Source organism: Octopus sinensis, linkage group LG3 (genome assembly GCF_006345805.1).
Source record: "Octopus sinensis linkage group LG3, ASM634580v1, whole genome shotgun sequence".
In the NCBI taxonomy this organism is placed as follows: Eukaryota; Metazoa; Mollusca; class Cephalopoda; order Octopoda; family Octopodidae; genus Octopus; species Octopus sinensis.
Window position 1 is genome coordinate 146,387,183 of NC_042999.1, and position 11,358 is coordinate 146,398,540.

The 11,358-nt window shown below is 34.4% G+C and overlaps 1 protein-coding gene across 1 annotated transcript in view; it reads right to left on the reverse strand.

The window, feature by feature from the left end:
• LOC115209555 (metabotropic glutamate receptor 8-like) overlaps positions 1–11,358 on the reverse strand; it is a 654,788-nt gene that overhangs the window by 58,717 nt on the left and 584,713 nt on the right. The window lies entirely within an intron of this gene.

Below are 11,358 nucleotides of genomic sequence, written 5' to 3' on the forward strand. Positions count from 1 at the left end.
TGTTTATTTAATTATTTGCATGTCTAATTACGTAAGTAGGAACGACAATCTATAGGATGATGGTGAGATTAGAACAGGCTGATTTTTTTTGTCTTTGCTATTGGTTAAATTATGCCGAGCGATTTAATTTCCCTTGCTTCTCATTGTTATTATTTCGCCTCTTAAAAATGATTTTACAATCTGCGATGCCTTCATCTGCTACGGGTGCAAATGGGTATTCGAGTGGGATTGGGTGCAAAAACTAGGGTAGATATATGGCTTATTAAAATCGTTTTCCAGAAAAAGAAATTAACTAATTCTTTTAAACGAGCAAGAACTTTATTATTCTACAGATCTAGATTTAATCAGTTAGCGATGATGTCTATGAACTTGTCATCATTTCCATCTGCAATTATATATTATAGCTCTCTGTCGTCAATGAAGACAAAATCTAGGAATTGCATGAATCCACAGTCAGATTCCGCTGATCACAATCAGCAAGAAAGTTCAACATTTTGATAAAGTCATGAACGAGAAGCAGGAACAAAGAAGTCATTGAGTTTTATTATCACTATTATAATTGATTTCACTGCCTGTGGCTTTTCCTTTTCAAACTTGTCTAATTTACATTTACATTTTATGCACTGACTCAAACCTTATTTCATGTGTTAAATCTATTCTCTAACTGTGTTTTTCATGGTTAAATTTAAAATACACTTAGATACAAAATAATTAAGATTTTCATTTACAAATAATAATGATATTGTTATAAAGGATCTGAAAATTAATCTCCAAGGAGTGAATAGAAAAGGTTGGGAAATACTGACTTATAAGAACCTTCTGAATTTCTCTTCTTTTCAACTCTATAAATAAACTGCACTAACACAGGAGTCCCGATCTATAGAAACATTCACATACATTAGGGGAATGACGTTGAGTAATGACACGGTTTCTCTAAATGACCTTCAATACTTTTTTAGAGGCAGAGAGTACCACCGTTACATATACATATATATATATATATTATATATATATATATATATATATATATATATATATGTATATATACATGTATATATTATTATTATTATTATATTAGCATCATCATCATCATCATTATTATCATTGCCTTTGCACAGCTTCTAACGCTGGAGATGTACTACAGTGTCAGCTGTTCACTAGTGAACTAATCTAACACCTTATTTTTCGAGCACCATCTGGAGTATTCGAGCGGTTCCAAGCACTGCTGTTTTCTGCAAGTGCGCTATCTTTATTGAAGCCCCTACTTGTTCTATGTACTTCTCATGATTTTTACTCACTGTTCTCAGGGCTCCGACAATTATGGAGTTGACAGAACAAAATATTGGCACGACCAAAAACCTGAAGGCATCATCGAAAATGATAATGCAAAGATCCTGTTCAATTTTGTGATTCAGTGCAACCATGAGATAGAGAATGGGAAGCCAGACAAAGTCTTAATTGAGAAAGAAAGCAAACTATGCTGGATCAAAGATATAGCAAGCCCAGCTGACAACAAGGTATGCGATAAGGGAAAATGATAAGTCGATGGATATGACAGTTTAGCTTGGGAGGTTAAGCAGTTTTGATCGATGAAAAAGGTAGTAGTAATACCAATAATTGTCGGAGCCCTGGGAACAGTGAGTAAAAATCATGAGAAGTACATGGAACAAATAGGGGCTGCAATAAGGGTAGTGCACTTGCAGAAAACAGCACTGCTTGGAACCGGTCGAATACTCCAGATGATGCTCGAAAAATAAGGTGTTAGATTAGTTCACTAGTGAACAGCTGACACTGTACTACATCTGCAGAGTTAGGAGCTGTGCAAAGGCAATGATAATAATGATGCTGCTGCTATTTATAATAATAATAATGATAATAATAATAATAATAATAATAATAATAATAATAATAATAATAATAATAATAATAATAATAATCAGTTGTTTGACCTTAACCAGTTGAGCATGTCCCTTAGTGGCTGACGATATGTGCATCTCTGATCACGAGCAGAAGTAGTGGGGGAGCATCATAGCCATGTGTTGAGAGGGATTCTTTGGGGTTTGAATAATTCACCTCTGGAGACATGGGTGGTTTTTTCAACATCCTTAAACAACCCTTATTCAGGGACCGTTTGAGCGGGATGGGCTACTCAACCTGAAGAAAATTCTAACTGGGCCCCACCTGCAAGGTCATGTGCAGTTTATCTTGATATGAGATCACCATGTCGCGCACATATGGTTGTGATGCATGTGCCTGGTGTGCCCTTATCAGACGGGTAGTCATGATCGGTATATTGGGCTTCGTATATTTTACCCCAGTGTCACTTTGATGGCATGAACTGCTCTCTCACTCAATAATAATAATAATAGTAATAATAATACATACATGTATTCATTTATGCATATATAAATGTGTGCATGTGTGCGTGTGTGCATGTATGCATGATTTATTAAGCTCTCTTTCTCTCTCTATCTCTCTGTATATATATATATGTATGTATGTATCTCTCTCTCTCTGTATATATATATATACACACATATATAATGTCTGTATCTCCGTTTTATGCATTAATGCTGTGTGCATTGATGCCATTAGCTGAGAGTTGACGCTCCTCATGGAATTATTTCCCAGTTTTGTAGAAAGATTTAATGGTGTTGTTGCAAAATGTTTGTTGACAAAATGTATGTTGACCTCGGTCTGTGGGGGAATGAGTGACTGTAAATTAGGAAACAAAACACATGATTTCTTTATGTCTTTTATCGGAAGAAGGAATGGTCTTTTATGATGATACTTGAGAAGCTATTGGTACACAGACTTTGATTTTCCTTCTTTCATTTTAATGTTTGGTCTAAGCATTTTCTCTTTTTAATTATGATTAGTTGATGAAAGCTCATGTAAAAAGAAAAGAGAAAACGTACTGTAAATCCTTAGATCATAGAACTTCAAAAGAGACTTTCCCCCAAAGATTATAGCTATACCAAAGCCCAGTACTCACTTCAGTCGGGTACTATTTTATCGATCAGTTTTTTTGCGAATTGCTATAATACTAGACATGAAAAAACACAATGCAAAGACACCGCTGAAGCATACGCACATATATAGATGCATGCAAAGGAAAATGTACATATATAAAATGGGATTCTGGACAATTTATATCTTCCAAATTCCACTCCCAAGGCATTGGTCAACCCGAAGCTTTTGTAGTTGACACATGATCAAGGTATTGTTCACGGGATCGATTCTGGAATGACGTTGTTGCGAAGCGAGATTGTTAATCACACAGCAATGCTTACTCCTTACATGAAAACTGTTCAAAAAAATTCTCTCGGAAATAACAGTGACCACTCTATACTAAGTGTGTGTTACAAACTGAAGCAAAAAAAGAAAGCAAAAATTTCAGTTTACCTTCTGCAAATCGAAGAATACACTTTTAAATATGACTCTTATCACAAGCTTTAGGACGATTTGAAAGTTTATATTTTATAAAAGAAAGTAACTATAATGAAGAAGATTTACTAACGAAACACAACTATTGTTTCTGTGCAGTGACAATAGCTGTTAGATGGTGAGTTTTCCATAACATAATATTACATAAATTATCATTATATTTCATAATATCACATACATTATTTTATACATAAATATATGGAAAGCTCAGCTACTAACAGCTATTAACCTTGCAGAGAAACAGTTTTTGTATTTTAATATTAAAGCTTGTTCATTCCATCTTGCTTTATAAATTTTTATATAAATTCTGTACACATTAATAGAGTTCCACATGGATGTCCAATAAAAAGAATAGCTCTGCTGCATGATAGCATAAGGCAGCCTATAACCATACTGGGGCTTTTGAATTCACGTATTACTACCATTTTAATTGTGGTATCCGTGTGGCCCTAAGCCTTTATTGTGTTTATTGTTTTGTTCCACGTCCGTTCACTAACGTTCTCCTCTAGAGCCCGTCTCACTTTGTTATGCTTTGGTCCCGTTCCAACGAAGTTTCTTGCCAGTGTCTCTAAAGTGGAAGCAATATTATCGATAATCGCCGAAATTGCGCTTGACCCTCTGGCAGATAACTGAAGAGGAGTTGGTGACCTTCTGTGTTTCCTGCTTGTCTGAGCATTTAGTATATGCTCATATGTTTATGTACAACACGTTCTTTTAGATCTATCTATCTATCTGTCTATCTATCTATCTATCTATCTATCTATCTATCTATCTATCTATCTATCTATCTATCTATCTATCTATCTATCTATCTATCAATCTATCTATCTATCTATCTATCTATCTATCTATCTATCTATCTATCTATCTATCTATCTATCTATCTATCTATCTATCTACCTACCTACCTACCTACCTACCTACCTACCTATTTATCTATCTATCTATCTATCTATCTATCTATCTATCTATCTATCTATCTATCTATCTATCTATCTATCTATCTATCTATCTATCTATCTATCTATATATACATATATATGAGAGTATTGTAGTTCGTTTGAAGCATTGTGTATTGTTTGTAAAGAATAAAAAGTTTTGAATGGTGCAACAATGCACTATAATACAGACAATGGACTATATACTAAGTTGCAACTTAGTCATCCATAGTCTGATATGATATTTCGGAATAATATTCCTTCTTCAGATATTCTAAAGAAGGAATATTATTCCAAAATATCATATCAGACTATGGATGACTAAATTACAACAGGTATATAGCCCATTGTCTGTATTATAGTGCATTGTTGCACCGTTCAAAACTTTTTATTCGTTATATATATATATAACGTTTGTTGTCTTATTTAATCCTGAATGTATTATGTAACGCATGCACTCATTTTTTTTTACATATTTGTAGAAATATTCGTGGAATATTTTTGTGCCACTCTGTCTCTTTCCTTTACTTTGCCTTTCTTAAGTTCCTTCCTCTGTCTGTCTCTCGCTGTCTGTCTTTCTCTGTTACCTTCCTCCCACTAAGACGTGATCCCTGACGGCCTAAGGCGGTGTCATTCTTTTCCCGTTGCCTTCGACCGGACTGGTTACGATTTTTCTGGGCTCCTCGCTTCTCTTAAATTTCCTTTCTCTGTCTGTCTCTCTTTCTCTTTCTTGAGTACCCTCTTTCTCTGTTGCCTTCCCCTTTCTCTGTTTGTCTTCCTCTGCTACCCTCTCTCCACTATCACATAATCTGTGGCGACCTATGGCGGTATCATTTTCGCGTTGCCTTCGACCGGATTGGCCACGATTTTCTGAGCTCCCTTCCGTGTTTATGGTCCTTTAGGGCAGATTTCATTTCTCCTTTGCGTTACCTATTTTTGTCTTGTCTTGCAGCCCTAAAGCTCTTTTTTTTACTGTATATTTATCATTATCATTTTAATTGTTATCCCCGTGTGGTCCTAAGCCTTTACTGTGTCTATTTTCTTGTCCATCGTCCGTTCACTAACGGTCTCATCTCGAGTCCGTCTCGCTTTGTTATGTTTTGGCGCCGTTCTCGGCAAGTCTTTAGCCAGTGCCTCCAAATTGGACACAATGTTATAGATAATTACCGAAATTGCGTTTGACCCTCTGGCCGAATAACTGAAGAGGGGTTGGTAACATTCTGTGTTTTCTGTTCGTCTCTGTATTTAGTATATGTTCGTATGTTTATGTAGTAGACGTTGTTTTTAGAATAAAGTTTAGTGCTTTTAGAACAGCAGATTACTACTTGTTAATAAGGAGGCTTATTTTCGTTAATTTAATCAATGTCGTGGAATTCTGGTCATCAGAATTACCATCAGAATTATTATTATTATTATTATTATTATTATTATTATTATTATTATTAGTAGTAGTAGTAGTATCATTATTATTATTATTATTATTATTATTATTATTATTATTATTATTATTATTATTATTATTATTGAGTGAGAGAGCAGTGCATGCCATCAAAGTGACACTGGGGTAAAATATACGAAGCCCAGTATACCGATCATGACTACCCGTCTGATAAGGGCACATGCATCACAACCATATGTGCGCGACATAGTGATCTGATATCAAGATACACAGCGCATGACCTTGCAGGTGGGGGCCCAGTTAGAATTTTCTTCAGGTCGAGTAGCCCATCCTGCTCAAAAGGTCCCTGAATAAGGGTTGTTTAAGGATGTTGAAAGAAACACCCATGTTTCCAGAGGTGAAATATCCAAACCCCAAAGAATTCCTCTCAACACATGGCTATGATGCTCCCCAACTACTTCTGCTCGTGATCAGAGATGCACATATCGTCAGTCACTAAGGGACATGCTCAACTGGTTAAGGTCAAACAACTGACAAGCAAATCTGTGGTATTGAGCAGAATATTTGCTGTATCCCATCTTTTATACCAAGACAAAACAATGTACATGGTAACACTTCCAATCAGTTAAGATGAGAAGCCATGAGAGCCACTGCCTGGTACTGCATATTATTATTATTATTATTATTATTATTATTATTATTATTATTATTATTATTATTATTATTTATTATTATTATTATTATTATTATTGATATTATTATTATTATGATTATTGAATGAGAGAGAAGTGCATGCTATCAAAGTGACACTGAGGTAAAATATATGGAGTCCAATATACCCAACATGACTACCCGTCTGATAAGGGTACACCAGGCATATGCATCACAGTCATATGTGCACGACATGGTGATCTCATATCAAGATAAACAGCGCATGACATTGCAGGTGGGGACCAGTTAGAATCTTCTTCAGGTCGAGTATCCCATCCTACTCAAAAGGTCGCTGAATAAGGGTTGTTTATGGATGTTGAACGAAACACCCATGTTTCCAAAGGTGAATTATCCAAAGAATTATCCAAGAATTTCTGTCAATACACGGCTATGATGCCCACACACTACTTCTGCTCGCGATCAGAGATGCACATATCTTCTTCTTCTTCTTCTTCTTCTTCTTCTTCTTCTTCTTCTTCTTCTTCTTCTTCTTCTTCTTAGTAGTTGTAGTAGTAGGAGGAGTACATTTCAAATACTCGGGTTGACGTAATCTCCCCGCAAAATAGCGGACGCTGCGCTAAAGTTAGAAATACTGCTGCTGGTGCTCCTCCTCCCCCTCCCCTCCTCTTCCTCCTCCTCCTCCTCCTCCTCCTCCTCCTCCTACTACTACACTACTACTACTACTACTACTACTACTAAAAATATAATAATAATAATAAAAAATGATAATAATAATAATAATCATCATCATCATTTATTATTATTATTGAGTGAGAGAGCAGTGCATTATTATTATTATTATTATTATTATTGTTGTGTTGTTGTTGTTGTTATTATTATTATTGTTGTTGTTGTTGTTGTTGTTATTATTATTATTATTATTATTATTATTATTATTATTATTATTATTATTATTATTATTATTATTATTTTTATTATTATGATCTAGACACCAAAGTGAAGATAGTTCTAAACTTACATGCGAAATTGATAGATTACATTAATGGACTGTAGCTTGTTGAAGCTAATTATTATGTTTTTAATTCATACTTTATCGGATAGTTAATATAGTATTTTGATCTTGAATTAACGAGGTTGTTTCACGTACTATTAGTTTTCAACCAGAGACTATTAATATTGTAATCTGCAGTAGGTTGGAACATTAAAATATGGATTTATTGTTTTTGATTTATTTTTACATCATTAATCACCACGTTCTTTCGGATATGTATTTTTGAAAAAAATCTTTTTTTTTCCTTTTATGTTCCTATATCTTATGTGACAGCAAACACATTTTTAAAAAATGGAGATTGTTTTCCATTTTTATGTATAGCTTTTCCATTATTGAAGGATCGATCGGTTGTGTTTTTAAACATTCATTCCACAGTTTTCACATTAATGCGGTGGAAGGGCATTCAATAGATGCTAATTAATGTGGTTGTTGAAATATTTCATGGAGAGCTATTTCTATTTGATCTTTAAGTTCTATTGCCTCCGTCTAACTACTCACTGCAACTCATTTTTTTTGTCCCCTTTTTCTTTTATTTTTGTGTGTGTTAGCCATGTATGTGTTCAAACTTTTTCTCAAATGTCGGTGATTTATTGGTTCGGTGGCTAACAGCAGTTTAGATGACATTTAGCAGACGAGAGTCGAATCTCTCCGAATAAAATACAAACCACATTTTAAATGATTTAATAGTTGACAAAGAGAAATGGAGGTAGCTTTAATTGTATAGTGGCTGCTGTAACGGTTTCGAGTAGATATAATTATTGTTATTGTTGTCGTCGTTGTTGTTTAAACACAAGTCAATAATGATCGAACAGACATATATTGAAATACATGTTATCATTTCGTTTTATATCTATCTTTCGTTTTATATCTATCAAGAATTATCGTATCCAGTGTGACTTTCTGCCCTTAAGATAGTAAAGTGGGATTTGCGGAAAATTTAGGAACTATTCCTAGCAGGCTGAGCAATCATACTAATGCATCTTATCGTAGATTCGTAGCTGTAGTTGTTGTTTAATGCTAGGTCAAACCTCTACGAGAAGACCTTTGATCAAAGGCATTTAAGCCATGACCATCTCGTCTTTTATGGATAAGTGAACCTACTTGCAAAGAGAGAGTGTAAGAGAGAGAGAAAGAAGGGGCACAGAGAGACAGAGAGAGAAATGGTCTTAAAATGCGCAGAACGCGCCGTATGTCACGACTATGTCCCTACAACTTAAAGTCACACGGCCGTGACATACTGGTGACTAGCGCAATGTAATGGTGGCTGTAAGTTGAGGGAAATTAGGCTAGCAGGTCGAGTGACGATCTCGCTTTTATCAATTCATGACCGAATTGATTTAGTATGTTGGTGGCATAGCGATAACTATAACGAATTTGTAAAAACTGAAGTTAATTAGCGTAGTGGTAATTTTACTGAATAGGAAACTACAGGAGCAGAGATCGATCTACGGCTGAGATAAATGTTGGGCTATAAAAGTTGAGGTAATTGGTTCAATATGACCGAAACATATTCAGAGTTTCATCAACCTTATCGAAAATCATACACACTCTTCACTATAAGTCACTTATAAAACTTTTACAGTTTGAGTTTCCAAATGGTCTCCCTTGTCATTAGCAAGAATTTTCATTAACGCTAACAATTATCTCCCCTTTAATTACGAATTCAGCTGCCGAATTGTTTTAGTATCTATATCTATCGCGGAAATTACGACCATTCCAGAATTCTAGGATGAATTATGCACGAAAGTAACAGAAACAGTCCTGTCATTGTAATTTTTAAAATCGTATATCTTTAATAATCGATTTACTCATGGTTTATTAAAATCTCAACTATATAGGGGATAAATAGCAAAAATAATCTTTATAATAATCAAGAAGCATTTATATGGGAAATTAGACACGTCAGAGTCCTATGTATCACTTTCCAGCTTGTTTGTGGCAACTTACCATGCATACACACATGGGATTGTGTATGTGTTCTGATATGTATGATTAAGCTATATATGAGTAAAGAGCTGGTACGTGAATAGAGATGAAGATAGCAGAATAGATAAAGAGACAGCCATGAAGGAGAAAAAAGAGAGAGATAGAGACGGGGAAAGAGAGAGAGAGAGATTGAGAGTTTGATGGAAAGAGAGTAATGTCGAGTGTTTAGGATGCGTGTAAGAGATGTTCTGGACAATAAATTTCCCCAAAATTCTATATTCATTAATTAGAGTTTTATACATTTGCAAAAATGCCAGAGCCTATTCCATTAAGACGATGGGTGGTATTTATTAACCACACTTATCGAACCGCCTGCCATTTAGCCTTCTTTTCGAAACATATGCCTAAATCATTGTATATCTATCTATCTATCTATCTATCTATCTATCTATCTATCTATCTATCTCCTCTCTTTCCGCCTCTCTCTCTATATATATACACATGTATATATATATATATATATATATATATATATTATATATATATATATATATATATATATATATACACATGTATATATATATATATATATATATATATATATATGTATATATTTATATATATACATGTATATATATATACATACATATACTTATACATACATGAATACATAAATGAGTATGTCTGTATGTATCTATATATATATATATATATATATATATATATATATATATATATATATCTTTCTTTCTCTCTATATATGCATATATTCGTATGTGTGTGTGAGTATGCTGCCATATTTTAAGAGTTTGCACAACTTAATAAAAATATAATGCAGTGCAAAATATCGGTGGCACTCAGCTAGAATAAAATTAATTTGCAATATAAAAAGAATCGTATCATGACTTCCTTTTTTTCGCATCAGATCGCCTGTATTTCATTTTGGCGGTAGTAAAGACAAGCATCAGGTGTCACGATCAGTTTGTGATTATATTTATTTCATATTATATTCAGTTCAAACTCAATTATTCCTAGTCTATAACACTCTTTCTCTATACACACACACACACACACCACACACACACACACACACACACACACAACAAACACACACACACACATACACACACACACACACACACACATACACACACACACGTGTGTGTGTATATGTGTGTGAGGTTTGTTCTCAGCGCATTGATACCAGATTTCATAGGCATTTATATCCTACACAAACCAAGATGCAAACATAACATTATGTAGGGATGTCGTATTTGGAGGGGTATATAACAAGGATGGACATGACATTGACACCACTCATAGGAGAATGTGAGTCGGAATATTCAGCCAACTTTGATTTATTATTACATTAAGCACCAAACTAAAATTCGGTAAGTGAATTTACATTGCCACGAGTATTATTCATTCTTTTAGCTGGATGATGAGAGCACTTTTAAGTAAGATCCCATTCAAATCCCGATACACAAAGGACATGCATTCGTTCCAATATTGGCAGAAATATACACCCACTCACTGAAATATACGCCTACTCACTGAAATATACGCCTACTCACTTCTGGAACCAGAAGATAAGATAAATAATCCTATAATCGGTTGAAGCATTGGCATGAAGGCAAAGGAATACAACGGGTGACGTAAGAAGCGCAGTTTATACACGATTGAAAATTTGAAGTTGTAAAGCTCTGCTAACACTTTAGACAAAAGAAAAGAAGACATCTCCTCATGAAAATATTAATGCTATAATCTTTGACACCCAACCCTATCCCGAACATAATTCAGTTGCAGTTTGCTGAACTTCTAGTTTCCTTCTCGAATCCCGCAACCAATTCTATCCAAATTTTCCCCATTCAACATTCCTTTCATACCTTTCCTTTACCTCAGACACAGCAGATCAACCCAGTCAC